Source organism: Plectropomus leopardus, chromosome 24 (assembly GCF_026936395.1).
Source record: "Plectropomus leopardus strain MGB_pleo_1.0 chromosome 24, ASM2693639v1, whole genome shotgun sequence".
NCBI classification, from domain to species: domain Eukaryota; kingdom Metazoa; phylum Chordata; class Actinopteri; order Perciformes; family Serranidae; genus Plectropomus; species Plectropomus leopardus.
Window position 1 is genome coordinate 13,748,899 of NC_142199.1, and position 19,025 is coordinate 13,767,923.

At 39.6% G+C, this 19,025-nt stretch overlaps 1 protein-coding gene across 1 annotated transcript in view; it reads left to right on the top strand.

Annotated features, from left to right (window-relative positions):
* The window catches only part of LOC121962718 (gamma-aminobutyric acid receptor subunit alpha-5-like), a 270,680-nt gene that overhangs the window by 56,242 nt on the left and 195,413 nt on the right, over positions 1–19,025 (top strand). The window contains exons 5-6 of the mRNA XM_088074904.1: positions 5,304–5,366; positions 14,039–14,103. The gene's annotated coding sequence lies outside the window, so the exon portion shown is untranslated. The remainder of the gene's footprint in view (positions 1–5,303; positions 5,367–14,038; positions 14,104–19,025) is intronic.

The following is a 19,025-nucleotide window of genomic DNA, read 5'->3' on the forward strand; positions in this document are numbered from 1 at the left end:
ACATTAACCCTAAATTTATGTGGGTCCGTCATTTCGGAAAGGTCTCATTATTAAAAAAGAGGCACCTGAGAAATAATTTAAAGCCCCAAATCAAAACAAATTATAGTACTCCTCAAGATTATCCCGAATCACTGCCGCATGGTTGAGATGATGATGATACATCTGCAAAGTACAACCCCTGTGGATATAAAGCATTTGGCAGAAATAACTCTGATGATGATGGCGTGTCTTGTGGGGCCTGCGCTATACAGAAAATGTTGCTGTACATTCAGGAGGAGTGAGCAGTAAGTCATGACCTCAGATGATTTGGGGGGAACGGGCATATCATCTCAGCAGAGCCGGTTTCAGGTTGGATTGGCAGTGTTATGGCAGCGTGATAATGCTGCTGGATCAGAATCACTCACTCTGTATGAGGATGCTGGTGCTCTCTGTGTTAATTAGGCTTCCCTCTGCTGCTCTCTCTCCCTGACAGCAGCATACAGCAGCTCCGTCTGTAAATCTGAAAACAACTCTCTGTCTCCTCCTGTCATCCCATCACATCGCTTGCTTTCTCGCTCTCTTCTTTACTATATTCAGTTGCATTGTGTTATTACAGTGATTCCCAACCAGATGACTTGTACCTAATGGGGCGCCTCTGCAGTTTTCAGGAGGTATGTAGAAAAATTGCAGCTAACAAAAACATGATTTGTCCCTAACTAAAAAAAATCATATCCTAATTATGACCAATACAGAAAAAATGTAGCTAAGATATATGGCCAGATTTTGTAGAGGTATTTGATAAATTACTTCAATATGTTGTTTTATTCTTACTGCCATTCTATTTTTCTTTCAAATTTCCTTCTGAAATATTTTACAAAACCTTTACATGTACACTTTTTCTCTCCCAAATTGTACAATGTTCTTAGATTTTTAGAGAATCTGAACAGAAATTTAACAGTCTGTCTTGATATATGCTCTGTACAAAAAAATGCTGTCCAGAAAAAAAAACAAAAAATGTAGCTAAGGTAATGTGACAAAAATTGAAATAAACACCAAAACCCTTTAGCTCGCATTTATCAATCTAACATGAAAACCAGCACAATTCAGAGAACAGAAACCATCTTATGATCGAGTTTACGTATGATTCATGAAACGGTCTTATCTCGCCGATCACAGTGTGCAAAGAACCAGCTGTTGATGAATGCGGCCACTGAAAACAATCATTTACAAATTCTGCCCCAATTTATTTTGGGATAGGAAGCCTCACTGAGAGAGTTTACGACATTGAGAGGTGCGTGATGGCAAAGAAGAGAAATTTCTCTGAGCTTTAAATAAAAATTATGACACTGAGGTCCAATTTTACCAACTGGTTCTGTTTGACAGCCTGAAAAGTTTCATCAGAGGAAGTTGGAAAAATGCACTCTGCTGTGGTCAGAAGTGTTGCAGTGGACAATCAAACTCAAGCTGAGGTTGAAATATTTAATTTATACATCCATGATCTGTACCGACCCCTCGTTGACATACATTAATAATATAAGCCTATATATTATTTAATGCTGATATTTCTATAGTATTCATGTGAAAGCTTATAATTGACCCAGAACAGGGAGCACGTGTCCGTGTGTATCAGGGCTGCTTTCATATCAGATGGTGGAGGACACACAGACTCACATTAGTCCAAGCCAGGAACAGGAAAAAATGTAACTGCCTATGCTGCTAGTATTTAAATATTCACACTGTTGCAGAGTTTATTTATGCTATTTCTTTTCTATGATAAATGATGTAAATATGCTTTGGCTTGTCAGTGTCGAAAATGAAAGTTTCAGATAAAATAAAAGCAGGCAGCAGTGGTGTTCAGCCTGCAGTCAGTCCCACAGAGACAGGACTCTACCAACTGCGCACCAACTGTTACTAAATGTAATATTTTCTCACATTTAATATACATTTTTAAATGATTAACATGTGGCTGCAAATACATAGATATCAGTCAGAACACGGTATACTGTGGTAATGGAGAGTAATGGATAAATAGCTTAAATAGCTAATGATAAATGAATATGAAAAATGGAATGAATAAGTGGCTAAATTAACTGGAAAAAAAGGTGTAATAATTAACTAAATATATGGGATAAATTGTGTAGATATCTAGCATTATATCGGATCAGATAAATGGTCAAAAAAATAAGCTTAAAGTGAGGGATAAATGGTCGAAATAGCTTCAGTAGGTAATAAAGAGTGGAGAGGTTAGCTGGAAGTAATGGATGGATTGTTCAAATAAGCATAAATGAAATAAATGGATGAAATCAAACCCCCAGAAAAAGAGCTGGGCTTTGAAGCAAATTTTACATAGTGGCCAAAAGCGAAATTGCACCGTCACGTGATGCCAAAAAGACTTTTTCCCGTAGACTTAGGCTACACTGTGAAAGAGACATATGTGAATCAATTGATACATTTTTTTGACCCCCACAAAAATCCTGATTTCATTGATCCATTCAGTACGGCAATGTGTTGAAAGTCTCACAGAGCCAAACGATTTATTTATCGTGTTATCCCTATTCTGTATGCGGCATGAATGGGGTCCCGCCTCCAATGCTGTGTCCAGTTCTCTTTATACATCCATAGCTAGCTAAAAACTATGGATGAGTGGTTGAAATGTCCACCCTCTGCCACTCAAAGTGATGTTAGCACAAGAACAATTGACCAGTCAGATATAAATATTTTTGAATTGTATGAAAAGTATTGCTTTTATTGATAAATCTAGTCCAAACCAATTCAAATAATCACATTTAGAGCATATGTTGTCAATGGAGGCGCTGTGGGGATACAGCAAAGGTGGGAACCACTCCTATATTGCATACTCCCTTGCTGTGTAGACATTTTCGATTTATTTTACATACAGCTTGAAGATTATACAGCCATCCAGTCCCACCTGCCCACTTCTGTCCATCTCCATCTCTCCACATGTTCCTTCGCAGGTGAACTGTTATTGATAACTTGGGAGCGCTTCAGCCTTTGCTTTACATCTCCCCTTCTGATCATGACTGAAGCCGGGTCAAATTGAGGAAATCCATACGATATCGTAGCTTCCACTTCGATTTACGCTTGTCACAGTTTTTCACCTGAAGCATAAATGTTCCCTTTAGGGTACTCGAAGGATTTAGCACCTTGGTTTCCACTTGCTTCTCAGCTGCATTTTACCTTAAAGAGGAGATTGTCTTCCTCTCTACGACACTAGTTGACGAAATGACTTAACTGACTTCTTACTGTCGCTTTCACACCCTTTTACTTGTCTGTCTCTCTATTTCTGTGGCGTGCTTTCTCTCCGTCAGCAGAAAGCGATGCGGGTATCAAATTGCAGAGCAATAACATTCTTATGGCACTTTGGTCAGAGCGGCAGATATTAGAAAATCAGGAGAGCAGAACCCTCTCTCATAGAGGCTGCACGCTCGCTACAAACCTTTTCTAGTTTACACGCATGCTTCTTACACACACAGGCACTCATACTCTGCATGTGCAGATCGCACATGTGCTCGAAAATGCACAGACAGAACACATTAGATGACCAAATAAATCAATAATGATAAAAATTCAGCTCTCTTTGCAAGTAGACCCCGGCAAGACCTCTGACTGGCTTCTTTTGAATTATTGATGCCTGAGTGACAGATGACTCCTGGGAGACTGATCTCTGTCACTAGTCTTGTGACACATAAATATGATCCCAAACTTAAATTTAAAGTGCAGGTTAAACACACCGCACACATACGGCTTTGACCACAACTGCACTACGTCCATAACACACACACACACACACACACAGAGTCACCTGCACATATGAGTGTCAACAGCAGGTTTCAGTGAATCCTTGAACCACACAAGGTATTCACTGTTGTGTTGGAGAATAATGATTGACTGGCTGGAGCCTGATCTGCGTCAGACAGAGTAGGAGACTCTGAACTGTGCTGCAGGCAATTACTTTGTTTTAGAGGGAAAGGAGGAGGAGAGAGAGGAAGGGAAGCATGGAAGGAGAGACGCGAGGAAGAGACGGGAGGAAGAGGGGGGAGGGATTTGCCTGGCTGGGGGAAGGGCTGCAGTGAGATAACAGTGACACCTGGTGGTAAAGTACAGTGTTAGAATCACATTTACTGAAGGAAATAGAAGATTATGTTCTTGTATTGCCCCTCCTGTTGGTCTGACATACAGTAATCTCTTCTTCTACCTTCTATTCTGCATTCAAGTGCTTGTTGATAAAGCTACATAAACCAATTTAAACTAATGTGTATTCCCAAATTTTTTTGTCGGTACCCTTAAGGACTTTTCATTGATCAGATTGATTTCTAATCTCTAAGCCTATAACCCCAGAGGTTCTACATGCAGCATTTGATGCACCGGTTTCTCACTTATTCATATTAATTATATATTACTAATAACACATTTTGCAATTACTTTGACATTTGTTCGGCCACACATTGCTGATGAGATGATATAGCAAAAGTGATGTTGGTGGAGAGACTCATCCTGTTTAGAACTGGCATCAGCGTGTATCGCAAGTGATCTAATCACAACTGTATAGCCCTAAATATAGATATGAATGGTCAAAAAGATGAATTTCAGTCATCAGTGCAGGATGTGGTTGTTTTGGTGACAGCACACTAATGCTTTGTAACTTACCTGTTTAATTTTTGAGTTGGACGCAGTGTTGTCTGTACTGACACAACTGCTAACGTGAGTAGCAAGCATGCTACAGAGCAGCTAGCAAAAGTGTGGACGTCACAACTGTGTGCAGGGCACTCAGAAAATCTAAACACAAGTGGTGCATTAGGATCACCGAAACGCATGCTAATATCATGTCTAAACAGGGTCACTGGTTCAGTGCATTATCTTGGTGCAGGCAAGCTGCAGTCAGTCATGAGCTTCTGCACCCAAGTTGTCTTATTTACATTTTGTGCGTTCGTATACATTCGACACTGCTTAGTCTACATCCAGGATTTAGCTGGATTTTGTGTAGAACTGGAGGACTGGTGTACCAGAAGTAGGACCAAGTCATTGTCTTTTCCCTCAAGTCCCAAGTTAAGACCAACAAGGCCGAACTTCTAAACTTTGGGTTTCGAGTCCAAAACTAGTCATAATGCGCTCCTCAGAGTTACAAAAATCTTGAATTCTCTTTAATTTGTTTATTTTTTTGGATAAAACAAATTGTTGGGAGTTTCTGCCTATAATGTTCACATTTTATATAGCCTACTGTTGTTTGTTTTTTGTTGTCACTGTGGCAACACAGGTGTCTAATAGGATAAAATAATTAAGTGATGGCTTTTTCTTTCCATAAGGTCAACCCTCTACACTTCCTGACCCTGGAGGACTCAGAGGACTGGAGGTCTCCTGTTCTTCAGGTAATCCATCACACACTCATCGGTTTGTATTTAATTACCATTTTAATGTAACTTGCCCAACACTGGAGTAAAAACAAAAGCTGAGTTTATTTCTTAAATCCTGACCCCAATTTCAAACCTGATAAACAAGGGAGAGATGTAAAATTACTTTGGTTGAGCTGAATACTCAGATGAAACAACTATCTGGTACGGATAATGTACTTTTTATGAGCCGAAGTAGCATCCAAGTAAAATATGTCAATATCCATACTGGTAAGAAAGGAAAATCCTTCTTCAGCTAGCTATGTCGACATGGTTTCACAATAGGCCAGATAGTTGACTGCTGCAGCTCCGGCCACACAGACACAATCTCTCCATCATTACAGGCAGCCACTCTGTCCACTGGGATCAGCAGGCTGGCTTTTTTATTATGCAGAATGATGGCTTACTCTGCCTCTGATGATGTCATCCTTCATAGTAATTATCCCTGTGCTTCGGTTTGCTAACATGTATAGTCAGAGAAAGGGAGCAATAGGTGTTTGTTTTTCAGGATAAAAAAAAATCTTCTTTTTTTTTTTAAAGAAAAAAGCCAACACACAAAAACCACAATTTTAAAATTTAAATTTTAAAAACATAAACAAAATTAAATCAAAACTCAAGTTATGTATGATACGAAAACTTGAGTTCATGCATTTTACTACATACCCTTTAATACTGCATGCATATGTTAAGTTTAAGTCACTCAAAAAAAAAGCTTGTTGTGTTGATAAATAGTTTTCCTACTGTTGTGATCTAAAAAAAAATGATCTAAAGCTCTGTTCTTGCTGTTCTGTAGTTTTCTAATAAACAATAAATGTAGCCCATTTCAACTGTTTGTTCTGTAAATAGTTCTTACAGTTGTTATCAAACATAATCTGAAGCTCAATTCTGAGGTTGTTCTGCAAATAGTTTTCCATTAAATAATAAATATAGCAACTTCTGATCAACCCATATCAAGTTCAACCCACTCCTAGTATTGCAGCGTAAAAACCCCAGTGGCCCAAAAAGCATTTTCCCCATAGGCCACCATTGTAAAAGAGACATCTGTAAAAATGTTAAGAGACGCCTTTAACTGGAACCAGTCATTTGTTGAAAATAAAACCAACATTGTAAAGCATGATCAATTTTTACTTTAACAATGATGCAGCTATACCTGAGGGACCCATCCCCTGAGGTGTCTGCTTAGCATATAAAACACAAACTCACAAACTTATAAAATTTAAAATGTTGTATTGTAGTTATAAACAAATACAAATATAGAAACATAAGAAATAATCCTGCATCTGAAATGCCAGAGAAATGTCCTTATTTTTTTGGGTTTGTTTGTTTTTGTTTTTGTTTTTTTAATGTGTCAAAACTTCCGTTATTTGGGCTTTTGTTTTCTGTATAAAGCAGGAATTATGGTTTGGCTGAAATGGGCTTCTTAAAGTCTAAAAAATTATTTCTTTCTTTCGAAACACATGACAGAAAATAGAAAATACTTGTTGAAAACATGAAGACTGTAGCTGTGTGTGAGAGGCAAGTTTGCTATGTCCCAAGAGATTTCTCAGCTCTTTCAGATGAATAAATCATGAATATATGTCTCTGGTAAATGCCACAATCACATACACACAAGCTAAATAGCCCCCCAACTTATATACCTGTCTCGCTTTTTGGCAAAATTGGCAACACGGCTGAGAACATTATATTTATCACAATTTAAGTCATATATTTTATTTTCTAATAAAGGATATTCAACGTACCTCTTGGTGCGTAATACGTACAACGAAAGCCTCGTACAGAACTGTTCAATATGAATAGGTGTATTGTTACATTATTAATTTATAGTTCTCTCCATTATGAATTCTTGATCCATGGAGGTTTTATATTTATAAAACGTTCCTAAGGCTGAGAAAAGCTATTTAAAAAATCTGTGATGTCATCACGATGTAAGTCTATAAGCCGAGGGCGAAACTCATGGGTGGGACGAGCGAAGGAAACACCACTGGGCATTTTTAGTGGGCTAAATACCAAAGAAGAAAACTTGGAAGCTGGAAACTTTTTTACATATATTGCACTAAATCGGCGCCATCATGGGGTGCTATATCCAGCCAATAAAATATATCTAATGCTAGGTTGCATTTATGTCTGGCTTAAGCCCCACCAACTTGCAGTTTTAACCCCGCCAATTCCAACTATGAATATAGAAATAGATAATAAAGTTAGTTAAATAAATACAGATAATGTTGCACTTGCTACTTCCAATAATTTACTTTGCAAAACTGTCAACACTCTTAAGCCCTGTTCAGCCATGAAAAATATAACATCCTCTGTGTGTTAATGTTATAGCTTTCTGCGGTTCATACATATGTGACAGTTACATAAATGTTCTCCAAGGTTCGCTTATGCATGACGGCACATTTACAGAAAGAGCCTCGATGCTTGCACAGTATTTGGCACCTGGAGATTGCCTCTGTGACTTTTCCGTAAAAGTGACTCAGCCACTTATTCAGATATGGGGCCAACATGTAAAATTCCAGCCCATTTACTCAACAAGGTACACATTTGAAAGGGGCTTTAAAGCACAAGAGCCTTTTTCTACTGTCTTTCATCCTACTCCTATAAAGTCAGATTTGCTCGTCCAAAGGATAAATGTAAAGAGAAATTGTCAGAAAATGCTGTTTCAGCCATGCCTCAAAGGGCAGCATTCACAAAAGACAGGAAGTGAATTCAAGGCTGCTTCATGATTGAAGGATGGTGCAATGTGTTGAAACACTGTCACCTCCCTATTGGCTCATATGGGTTATATTTCATACTTTGTAATGTTAAATTTAGTTTCTAAGCTTTGATAGAATTGCAAACCACATTACTTACTTCATATACGTCTCGGCTGGTGGGATGGAAGTGAAAGTTGGCTACAGCTCCCAAACATTTGTTATGTTAAATAAATTATCCCTCCAGACTAGCTGCAGACCTCAAGATGGACTACGGTTGTACGATTTTAAGGCAGAATACAAGATGGATTTTCTGCTGTGCATTAATGATGCTGACAACTGCACCAGCAGGTTCTTTCAGACCTTAAATGTACTTGAAAATGCTCTCAATCGTTAATGAAGTGCCTTAGATTTGACACACAGTGTCAGATGTATCTTTTTTTCTTACCAAGGAAAAATTAGATAAAGATGTATGCTCTTTGTCAGATAATAACTAAATTAGATTCATATTTATGCCAAAATCCTGCAGAATATGCACACAGTTTTGTGCTGCTGGCCATCCAGCAGCTCCACTGGAGGTCTTAGGGGTTAATTGCCATGTTAAAGGGCACCCACACAGAGGCTGTAAGATGAGTGCATTACTCATTATCTTCCTTTTTCCTCGATTTGCCCAAATAGTTGTCCTGAGGAGTTAAAATTGCAGTCCACCAACCACAAGCTTAAAATGATTTGAAATAGTTGTGCCTGATGCATTTTTCTTAGACATTTACCAGCTTCAACGCTGGACACGCCACTTTCAAAACAAATATTCACAGAATGCATTCAATTACTAAATCACCTTGGTCTGGTTGCCAAGCAACATTAGTGCAAGAACTGCTGCTTCCATTTTCTTTCAGCCTCTCTGGTGATTTGTCTTGTGTTGTTTATGTACATTAGTCTGAGAGAAAGGAGGGGGGGGGGGGATGTTGGAATGGATTTACAATGGGACAATGGTAAAGACACAGACACAGCTCTGCTGCAGTGCATGCAGCTGCCCACATAACAGCACACACAAACACTTTTTTCGATTTCCGATTTGTGTGTTGCCCCCCCCCCCTCACACACTTTTTAATTGCGTTCTTGGTGTCCTTGGCTTCCCCGTTGAGCACTTTGTTATGTTCTGCAAAGTGATTCTCATGAATAAAATTGGGCATTGTCTTTCTTGCACACAGAAATTCTGTGAAGGAGCGTCCACACGAGCAGTTTAATGGTAAATTCAAGATGCATTTGGACACAGCTGGAAAAGAGCAAACAGTTTCAGCCCTTTGATCTGTCACCCAGCTGTGAGCATGTGTGTTTTTGTGCAGGTATGAGGTGTGTACCTCTGTGCACACACAGCTTCTGTAATGCCTTGGTGGCTGTGTGATCAAGAGGGAGACGGACACACTCTATCATCCTTAGCTTCATCCGTCACAGCAGAACAACAGACAAAAACACACATACAGATGCCCGTCCAAAGGTTAACGAGCATGCTGCGCTATGTGTGTTTTGCTCTAAGTGACGCCGTCGTGTGATGTACTGTATGTGTCGCTCCTTGTGCCAGGCTCCATCACGTTTGCTTCGCGCTTGAAGTGGTAAACGAGTCAATGGCTGTTTTCCGGTACACGTGGGAATTTGTCTTTCCTTTCAGATCTGATATAACTTTATTTGTCAAACTGGGAAGAAATAAATGGGCGGGGGGTTCTTCTTGGGGACACTGATCCAGCGTCATTTTGACAAATAAGATTACAGTGGCACTTGGTGTTGGTACACATGGTAGTTGGCTGTCTTACATGTGTCTTTCTTTAGACCATTTTGTTGACAGCATGGATTTGTTTTGGGTTTATTTTAATGTGGTTTGAGAGTTGAGATTTGTTTTTCACTATGCAGTCCACCTTTGTTTGTCCTCCATTGCATAGAACATTTTTTGGTCCTCAAATATCTCGAATGTTGAAGATCTGCGGTATGTCTGTTGAATAAGTTTAATACTGTTTTTTAAAAAAATAATTTAGCAAACTACTTTCTCCAAACCTGAATATAGAAAAATGTGTTTACTGGGGCTAAATAAAGGTCATCTTGGCAGTGTTCAGTTTTTCAAGACAAGAGAACGCGAGAGCATTGCTTGAAAAAATAAACAATTCATTTTTGTTTGCACTGGATTTGCACAGGTACCTGTTACTGCCAAGAAATAGCCACAGCCTCACACTCTGAATCAGACACTGACTGCATAACCATTAAGGAACAGTTCAACATTTTTGGGAAAAACGTGTATTTACTTTCTTTGAGAACATGAAATGAGAAGATTGGTATGACTCTCATTTTTGTAAGATAAATATGATTATACAGCCAGCAGTATGTTAGCTTAGCTTAGCACAACAACTGTAAACTGGTAGCAGTTGCTAGCCTATTAATTTAGTGTGTTAATAAGTGAGCTTTGGAGGTGCTAGCAGACATATTTAGTTTACTCAGATGTAGCTTTTCCTCCTGCTTCCAGTCTTTGCGCAAAGCTAAGGTAACTGAATACGAAGTGCAGAAGAAAACATGGGAGTGATATTGGGGACTACCAATCATTTTTCAGTTACCTCTGGCTTTTGAGTATGAAAAATCTGTGCTGCATACCACAGTGCACAACACCTTTGATATATCCAGCGCCACATATGTCTTTGTCTGTAAACATTAAGGGTGTAACACTGGACAAGTCACAGTTCGGTTCAGCACCCTGGTTTAGGAGTCATGTTTCGGTGTTTAATTAATTCCACCTTGGCTATCTTTAAACATTCAGTGCACATAAATACTTATCATCTTGGTAGCCAGCCTTTCTGCATCAAACTGTTATGTCATTCTCAAACAGGTCGTCAAAAACCGACAAATTTTCACATCCCTTGGCATCTCATAATGTCCCACAGAGCACCCTATCAAATCTATATGACGCACAGCTGCAACGCATTCTAACATGTGGTTTATGCTCTGAAACTCTCTCAGTTAGGTTTAGGCACCAAAATCATTTCATTTGGGTCAGAAGAAAGGTTTTTTTAGGTTAAATTAAGTGCTTTTGTTACATTATGCATAGTAAAAATATCACGAGTGACATTAGTACGTGACCATTGTTCAGAGGGTGCGTTGTTGCCTTAAAACAACACTGACTTTAGATTTACATCGAACACAAATTGTGGTCTCCTGGGTTAAAGTCTGTGTCTCCACTTCTCCGCCATTCCATCATGTGTGGACTTTCCTGCTCTTGTACACTACATCAGTTGCTGTTAGTGTCAAGTATTACCACAGATGAGTTTACATTGGTTGAAAGCCCAGTGCGGCTCATAAAGACACTAAAGGGTGCCACAGACATCGATACGCTGAGGGGCGTGCCAAAGTGACTGTATTCAATGCCCTGGGAATAAGAATGGCCCTCTTGGGTGTTGCAGTCAAATGTGCGCTAGCATGTTTCCATTCACATATCCTACAACGATGGAGCAATGCTGACGCACCATCCGTCTTACACACAATACTCTTTACGTTACCATTGTAGCTGGACGGCAGCCTGCAGTTGGGTCTTCCAGCTCTGGCATGTAATTTGTGTTCACCATAGTGTGACTGACTCTCAGCATGTGATTCTGACGGTTAATGGTTTGAAGTTTCCAGGCAGATTTCACGCTTGTTAACCTTGGTTCCAAACTACATGCATTGATCTAAATTTGCTGTATTTTGCCTGCAGCTGCATGCACCGAACCGTGACCCAAGACCCTGACAGTATCGGTACGAATTCACGAACTGTTACGGCCCTCGTAAAAATGATTGCCCATAAGGTCAGATACATTATACAGTGCGCACCCCACTGACAGACGAGCATACAGTTCCATTAGAAGAAGGTTATAGCCAAGCCGGAGATTCTCTAACAGCATAATTATTGCAGAGGGGGACAAATGTCAAAGCCCTCATTAAGTCCCTTTGGTGCCAGTGTGTCCAGTGAATAAATCCAAATGGCCTTCGTTCTAAGTAGGAGGGCACTGATGTCATCCCCTCTATGGCAGCACTTAACCTATGCAATGCCATAAAATCTGACCGAGGTCAACAAGTGTGAAGTGCATCTCTACATGCGCAGTGATAAGAGAACTAGACAGTCGATACAGTGCAAGAAAGCTGCAGCTGTATACCCTCTATCATTGATAAGTGAGCTCAGCAGTTTTCCTCCCACCTGAATGAATTGTTGGGATTTTTGCCCAGGAAACAAACCAAGATAACCTCACTTGCAGATCAAAACTTCCATTGGTTGTGTTGCATTGTCGGAAAAGGATTCCTTTCTGCTGTTTTCGTTGCACTGTCACTGTGTGTGTCCTTTACGCCTACACGGAGGTGTCCTTAAGCAATGCAGTGAACAAAAGAAACCTTTCTTAGCTTCCTTGCAAAAATATAAGCTAAAAATACACTGCTGCATTTCTTTTACCAGCATCTCACCAGCAAAGGCTGAACAGCTGCTCAATGCTTAATGCTGTTTTCAGAGCTGGATTTTGACAGTGCAACCACCAAGTCCCTCCCTGCCTCCAACAGTTGGAACACTTTCAATTGTTTTTAGTGTTTTTTCTGTGTTTTGTTTCAGACCAATAAGTTATGAATGAGGAATGTGGATTGAGATTTGAAATTCATGTTTTTTTTCAGTTTTCCGTACTCACTATGTGCTCCTTTTCTCAGCTGGCAGTGTTTTGAAAGAGGAGTTACTGTGGTTTTTAGTGTTATACAACCTTTTGTTTGGATTTAATATTTGACATCGTTGCATATTTTTGCCTGCATTTCTGTATCCCGTGTGTCTTCGAGGTGCCTTATCTGAAAAACACACAGCTGACATTCCAAAATAACCCACTAATAATGTGATTTTCTTCCTCATATTATTGGGGAAAGTTTCAGTTTTTAACAGCTATTGGATGAATTGCAATACAATTTTGTACAAAAATTCATGGTCCCCAGAAGCATATTCACTTTGCTGGTCCTCAGACAGGCCAAAACTTGAATTTGTCCAGCCAAATATTTCGACATCTGCTGGATGGGTTGGCATATATATATATATATATATATATATATATATATATATATATATATATATATATATATATATTTTTTTTTTTTTTTTTTTTTACAGAAATTAATGGTCCCCAGATGATAAGTCCCACTGATTTCGGTAATACATTGATTTTTTCCCATGAGGCTGACATTTTGGGAAATGTCTGGACAACTACTAGATTAATAGATTGATTTTTGTACAGACATTCAGGGTCCCAGAAAATTACATTCACTGACTTTGGTGCCCCCCTGACTTTCCATCTAGTGCCAAAATGAGGTTAACATTTTTTGGATTTGAGTAAATGTGTATCAGCAACTATTGGATGGATAGCCATGAAATTTGGCATTTTCTGGTGCCCAGAAAATGAATCCTAAAGACTAGTGATCCACTCATTTTTCCTCTAGTGCTACCAGCAGGCAAAAACTTGTCAAACTGTCAAAGGAAATATCTCAACATAGTCTTCAAAATTTTGTACAGAAAATTGTGGTTCCAAGATGTAAATCCTACTGCCTTCAGTGATCCCTTGACTATTCCCATGAGGCTGACATTTATGGTTTTAAATGAAATGTCTCCACAACTACTGGATGGATTGCAGTAGATTTTCGTGCAGACATTCATATTCCCCACAGAATGAATTGTAATTACTGTGGAAATCCTCTTAACTTTACATTAAAGTGCAACGTGGGCCAAATATTTCTGCCTGAACCTGACTTGAGTCCGAGAGAGTAGTAACTGAGCCTGCCCTGAGCCCATTCTGTTGTTTAACACACATAAAATTTTAGATTTACTATTTATATATGGCAAATCTCTATCTCTACAAGCTCTTCTTGAACTGTAACCACTGCTACCTAAACTATTAACATAGTCCACCCATTGTGTTTTATTCACAGTTATCATGGCAGAAAAGGACAGCATCCGAGGTCTGCTGCCAGCAGGAAAAGCCAGAATGCTCTGAGTAAGTACACTGAGCTTGGTGATTGTTCGGTAGCTAATGTTAACTTAGCCACCTGAAATAGTTGTAAATGTGTTGTCACATAAATAGCGAAGCCCAAAACTGGACAAGAGGTGGTAGCAAAGACAGTAGGTCCATCATAGGTTGACCGCAACCACAACCAAAATGTAATTTGTAGATATTTATCTGAACGTACTGTGCTTTATGACTAACTCACTCCCAACAGCCTCAGCTTTTGTTTAGTGCTAATTAGCAAGTTTTAGCATGAAACACAATAATGTTGAACATTGCATCTGTTCAACATCAGCATTGGATTCAGTGAATGTAACATGGTATACTGGAGCAGAGTGGTGCGAGGTGTTTAATTTAGATACACATGAGTATATTTCCACCGGTCTCATAGCCAAAAGGGAAAGTTTTAATCATCTTAATCTTCAACTCAAAAAAAATCTGTTCGGCTTGCTGTCATGCACAGATGCACACATTAAAACAACATACAGGGCAGTCGCTATGCAATACTCCACACTGTGCCTGAGCATGAGTTCAGTTTACCGAAGAAAACCGTTTCACACAGTGTCTTCACTACAGCTTCCCCAGACACCAACAATAACACCTCCACAATCAATGATACTTATGTCCTTATGTAACTTTCCCACGGGATGAGGAGGATGATGCTTCCCGCTCATCAGGTCTCGCCTACGTCACGTCCCTCAGGAGCCACCTGGCTAAGCCGGAGTGGAGGGAAGTCTAATATTAGCTCAAGTGAAATTTATTTTCGTGTCACTTCAAACTCTTGAACAACAGAAAGAAATCCTGCTTCAAGTCTCGACTCATTGTTAGAAAAGAAACCGGCGGGATCTGATCCCGCGGACGGATTCTAGTTCATCATAGGTTTGGATTTGTAGAGGCTAAAGAATATTGAATTTGCAGCCAACAATACAGTTTTGGAAAATCTGCTTTTGCATGGCGATCAATATAGGTAGGCCTTGCTTTTTGCAGTCAGGAGCAGAAGAAAGAGAGAGTGGTCGAAAAGAAAAAGAAAGAGAGGCCGAGTTGTGATCATTGTGCCGCTCCATGTGTGAGAGCAGCCTTCTAATTTCACTATGTTTTGCTTGGTGGATTAAATATTCTATTATAAAAACTTTTTAGCTGTCCCAATCGAATTGCTCAGGGAGAAAGAGAAAATATGTGGCGATAGCAAGGAAGCCCAAAGAAGGGAGGGTGAGAGGGGAGAGATGTTTCAAAAATTAATTCCTGGGGTTTATTCAACTCATATCACTCAGTCCTATCTGAGCTTATACTTCAGCTTCAGAAAGAGAGTGGCGGGAGTGAGAGGAGGCAGACAAAGGACGAGGATAAAGATGGGATCAGATGGAGGTGAGGAGGGTGGGAGGGCAGTGAGCGGCTGAATTGGGGAGGAAGCTTATCGGCGTGACGCACGCCTGGGCCGCCATCCTCTACCTCTTCCCCTATCTCCGAGATGAAAGCTTTTATAGGCCAACGGCTGTGCAGAGGTTAGCGATCTGGTCTCACCCGCACTCGCCCGTTGTATCATCCAAACCCCCGTCCTCTGGCTCGGCGCTCCTCAGGTTTCCGAGCTGTTTTTCTCTTGTATCCACCCGAGCAGAAAATCAGATGCCTGTACAGCAGATGTTATAATTTCATCGCTGTCTGGTTTTGAAAATGAAGGAGCCATAGTTTAAGGAAATCACACACAAACACAACATTCAATTTTAGTCTCATTTAGAGGGCCGCGGAGGGATCTGCGCCAAGTGTTGTGGGTTGAGATTTAACATTGCAGAGGCGATTCAACCTTGGTGGTTCATTCTCTGTTACTGGCAATTTTTAGGAAATGGAGCAGTTGTAGTAGTTTTGCATGCATTTGACATTTTTAGATTCATTATGTATGGTTTAGTGTTGTCACTGTTGCTGTGATGTACTGTAAAACTTGGAAGAAAAAAAAAAAGTCAGTGTATTTGAGGTGACTTGACTAGCCTGTAGCTGTCCTTGAAGAAGTATTTCACTGCTGGAAAGGTTGTCTTTTCATTAAATTGGGCTGTCTATGCAGTAGAAAGACATACATACTCTTGAAATTGGTGTTACATGACTAGAGGAAAAGGGCTTTGGCCTTCACTTTTGCTCAAGAGGTAACCTGCAACTACCAGGATGTATTGTGCAGCACCAGACCAATTAACGCTTCCACTGGTGGGTGTAATGCGTGTTTCTTGTGCAAATATGTTCCTGAAAAGACTTTAGGTGAGACTTATCCAACACAGCAATAGAGTCATGATTTATAATTGATCAGCGCTGCTTAGTTTTATTATTTGATCAGAGTTTGAGCGAGAGAAAGGTACTCTCGGTATCCTCGGTGTCAGAATAATAATTAAATAATTGATGACAGCTGTTTTTTTTTCTTTTTATTTGTTTTTTTCTCAGCTCTGGTTACCAATTATTAAAGCTACTATATAGCAGCAAACCACAATTTGCTATGTAAATACATAGTGGAAATATCATGGCATCCTAAGGGGAGAATGAAGTTATGCTCCCGAAATATGTGTTGTAATGCAAGGTTGTCTATAGTGTGTGGTGGTCTTGTTTGAAAAAATGCCATCCCTCCAGGCTTCAAAATGGGAGTCCACAAATCAATCGATCATGTCACGAGGGTTATGTTTATCATTTAATGTAGTCTATGGTGCAGACAACTTGAATCAGACTCTGAATCATAAGGCATTTAAAGACCGAACAGTTGTTACTACTTTAGAGTAACTGCCCGTTGGGGAGCTTCCTTGGGAACTACATACCATCAAGGACTTTTTTTCTGTTTGCATTCACACCACCAACAGGAACGCTGAAGTGACATACTGTATGAATGCTGGCTGTTGGCATAGCAACTTCACATTTGCTCTGAAGAGTCAAAATTGTGTTGTATTTCTTCCGTCACATTACACAGGATGAAGTCACTATTTTAAGAGACCAAGATGTAAAACTTTGTCCCCATTTTACCTGATGTCTCAAATTACCTGACTTACCTCATCTACATTCAGGAAAGTCTGGACTTTACTGCCCACTGTCTTTGTTTTTTTCCATCCTTTTTTACGATTCGTTGTTTGTGCTTTGTGTTGTTTACACGGTTATCAGGTTTAAAGAAGGCTGTTGCCAGTGCAGTGTTCAGTCGTTGTACATTCATGCTATCCCCATACCGTATGTCACTCATGGTTCCTCTTATGCTGGAAGAACCTACTCTGAAATAGGAGCTAAAAAGAGTTCACTCACTCCCGTGCTTACCTGCCCATATGGTGTGTTCCAGTTCATATGTGGCTCAGAGCATAAAATTCCACTTACTGGTTTGTAGTGGGGAAAGGCTGGCAGTTTGGTGTGTTTTATATCTTAATTTTTCTCAAAAATTATACTTGTTTTGACTCTGCAGACTGGTTTTGATGTGTAAAAGCTGAGTTGCCTCTCTTTAAAACTTAACCTGTTTTCAATGACTCCTGCTGTCAGCTGTTGCATCAATCATTTTGTCCTTCCCTATCAAATGACATCTGTAGTCTTTTTAAAGTTGCTCCAAACAAAACATTTTTTTATTTCTTATTTTTGCAAAGAATCGTTTCAGAAGTTTGGTTCTGATTATTAATGTTGATGGTTTTAGTGTCATCTCAGTGGGATGTTTTGAGGATTCAACTACCACACAGTCAAACTCAGAAACATAGCGTGTTTACAGGCACAGCATCACATCTGAAGACTGAACACATGCTTCTCGTGCCCCCCGGCTCAGAGTTTCTGCAGCTTCCCATGATCAAAGACCACAATGTGGATGGCGGGATGAAGAAAAGAGAGGGAGGGAACGGACAGATGGTGAGATGGGTGTGAGCTTGAATTAAGCACACGATTAGAGCATTTCTCTCGTTTTTAAAATTGTGGCTGCATTGGTAATTTTTTTGTAGCTACCACTGAAGCTGGAATATTGAGTGAAATCATTAATACCAATGATCTGGCAAAGCATAGTCCAGATGGGGGACTGCACGTGCAAAGATGTACCTGGGAGGTGCAAGAGTCCACTGCTCCTTGTGCAGTTTGCCTTGCTAAAGGCTTTTATGACTGTAAAATCTTTTTATGCACTGTAAAATATCATAAGCTCATGCTAATAGCAATAGCCTGTTGTGTATATGGGGAAAATGTTTCTGGCAAAAGACATTTTTTTGTCTGTGAACCTTGTGAGTAACTATGAAGCTGATTTTTGTACTATTTAATATGGTCCGTATTAGGCCATGTAACACAATGGCATAAAAATTCCACTTCCAACTAGCGTTTTGGAGGTGTGATTATAAAGCAATGCAGACACACCACTACACAAGTATAAATGCTCATAATGGCATAGGCCACCTGCACAGAGCTTATGCACAAATTATAAAGCGGCCTTAAGTTGCCCTTCTTGTCCTATTAAATTACACATTTTTGTGTCTCTGAGTCAGTGATAACCGTGGCATCTTGTGAAAATGTGGCATAACAAGATGTCCCATTCTCGTGAACATGACATCTCAACAATGCCTTCTTCAAATATGGCACAAACTTGGCATGGAAAGCATGTTTTTGGCCTTAACCATTTAGAACCTGGAATGACATCAGTTTTGTTGTGCTGCAATTACATGCCTTGGAACCTGATAAAATTTATGTGATTGCTTTTGAAAACATGTGGGGTGAGCAACTTGGCAAGAAATGCCCAAAAACATTGCAACAAAAAAGGGAAAAAGAAAAAACAAAGTGAAAGTTGATGCTAAAATGACTTGAAAATTAGCTCTGGGGAAATTATTAGATATCATCCCAAAATAAAAGGAAAAAAACAGAACACAAAAAAATCAGTTTACAATCCTTAATTATATATTTAAACTTATGTTACAGATTTTTTTTGTCTCTTCTTGCTTTCT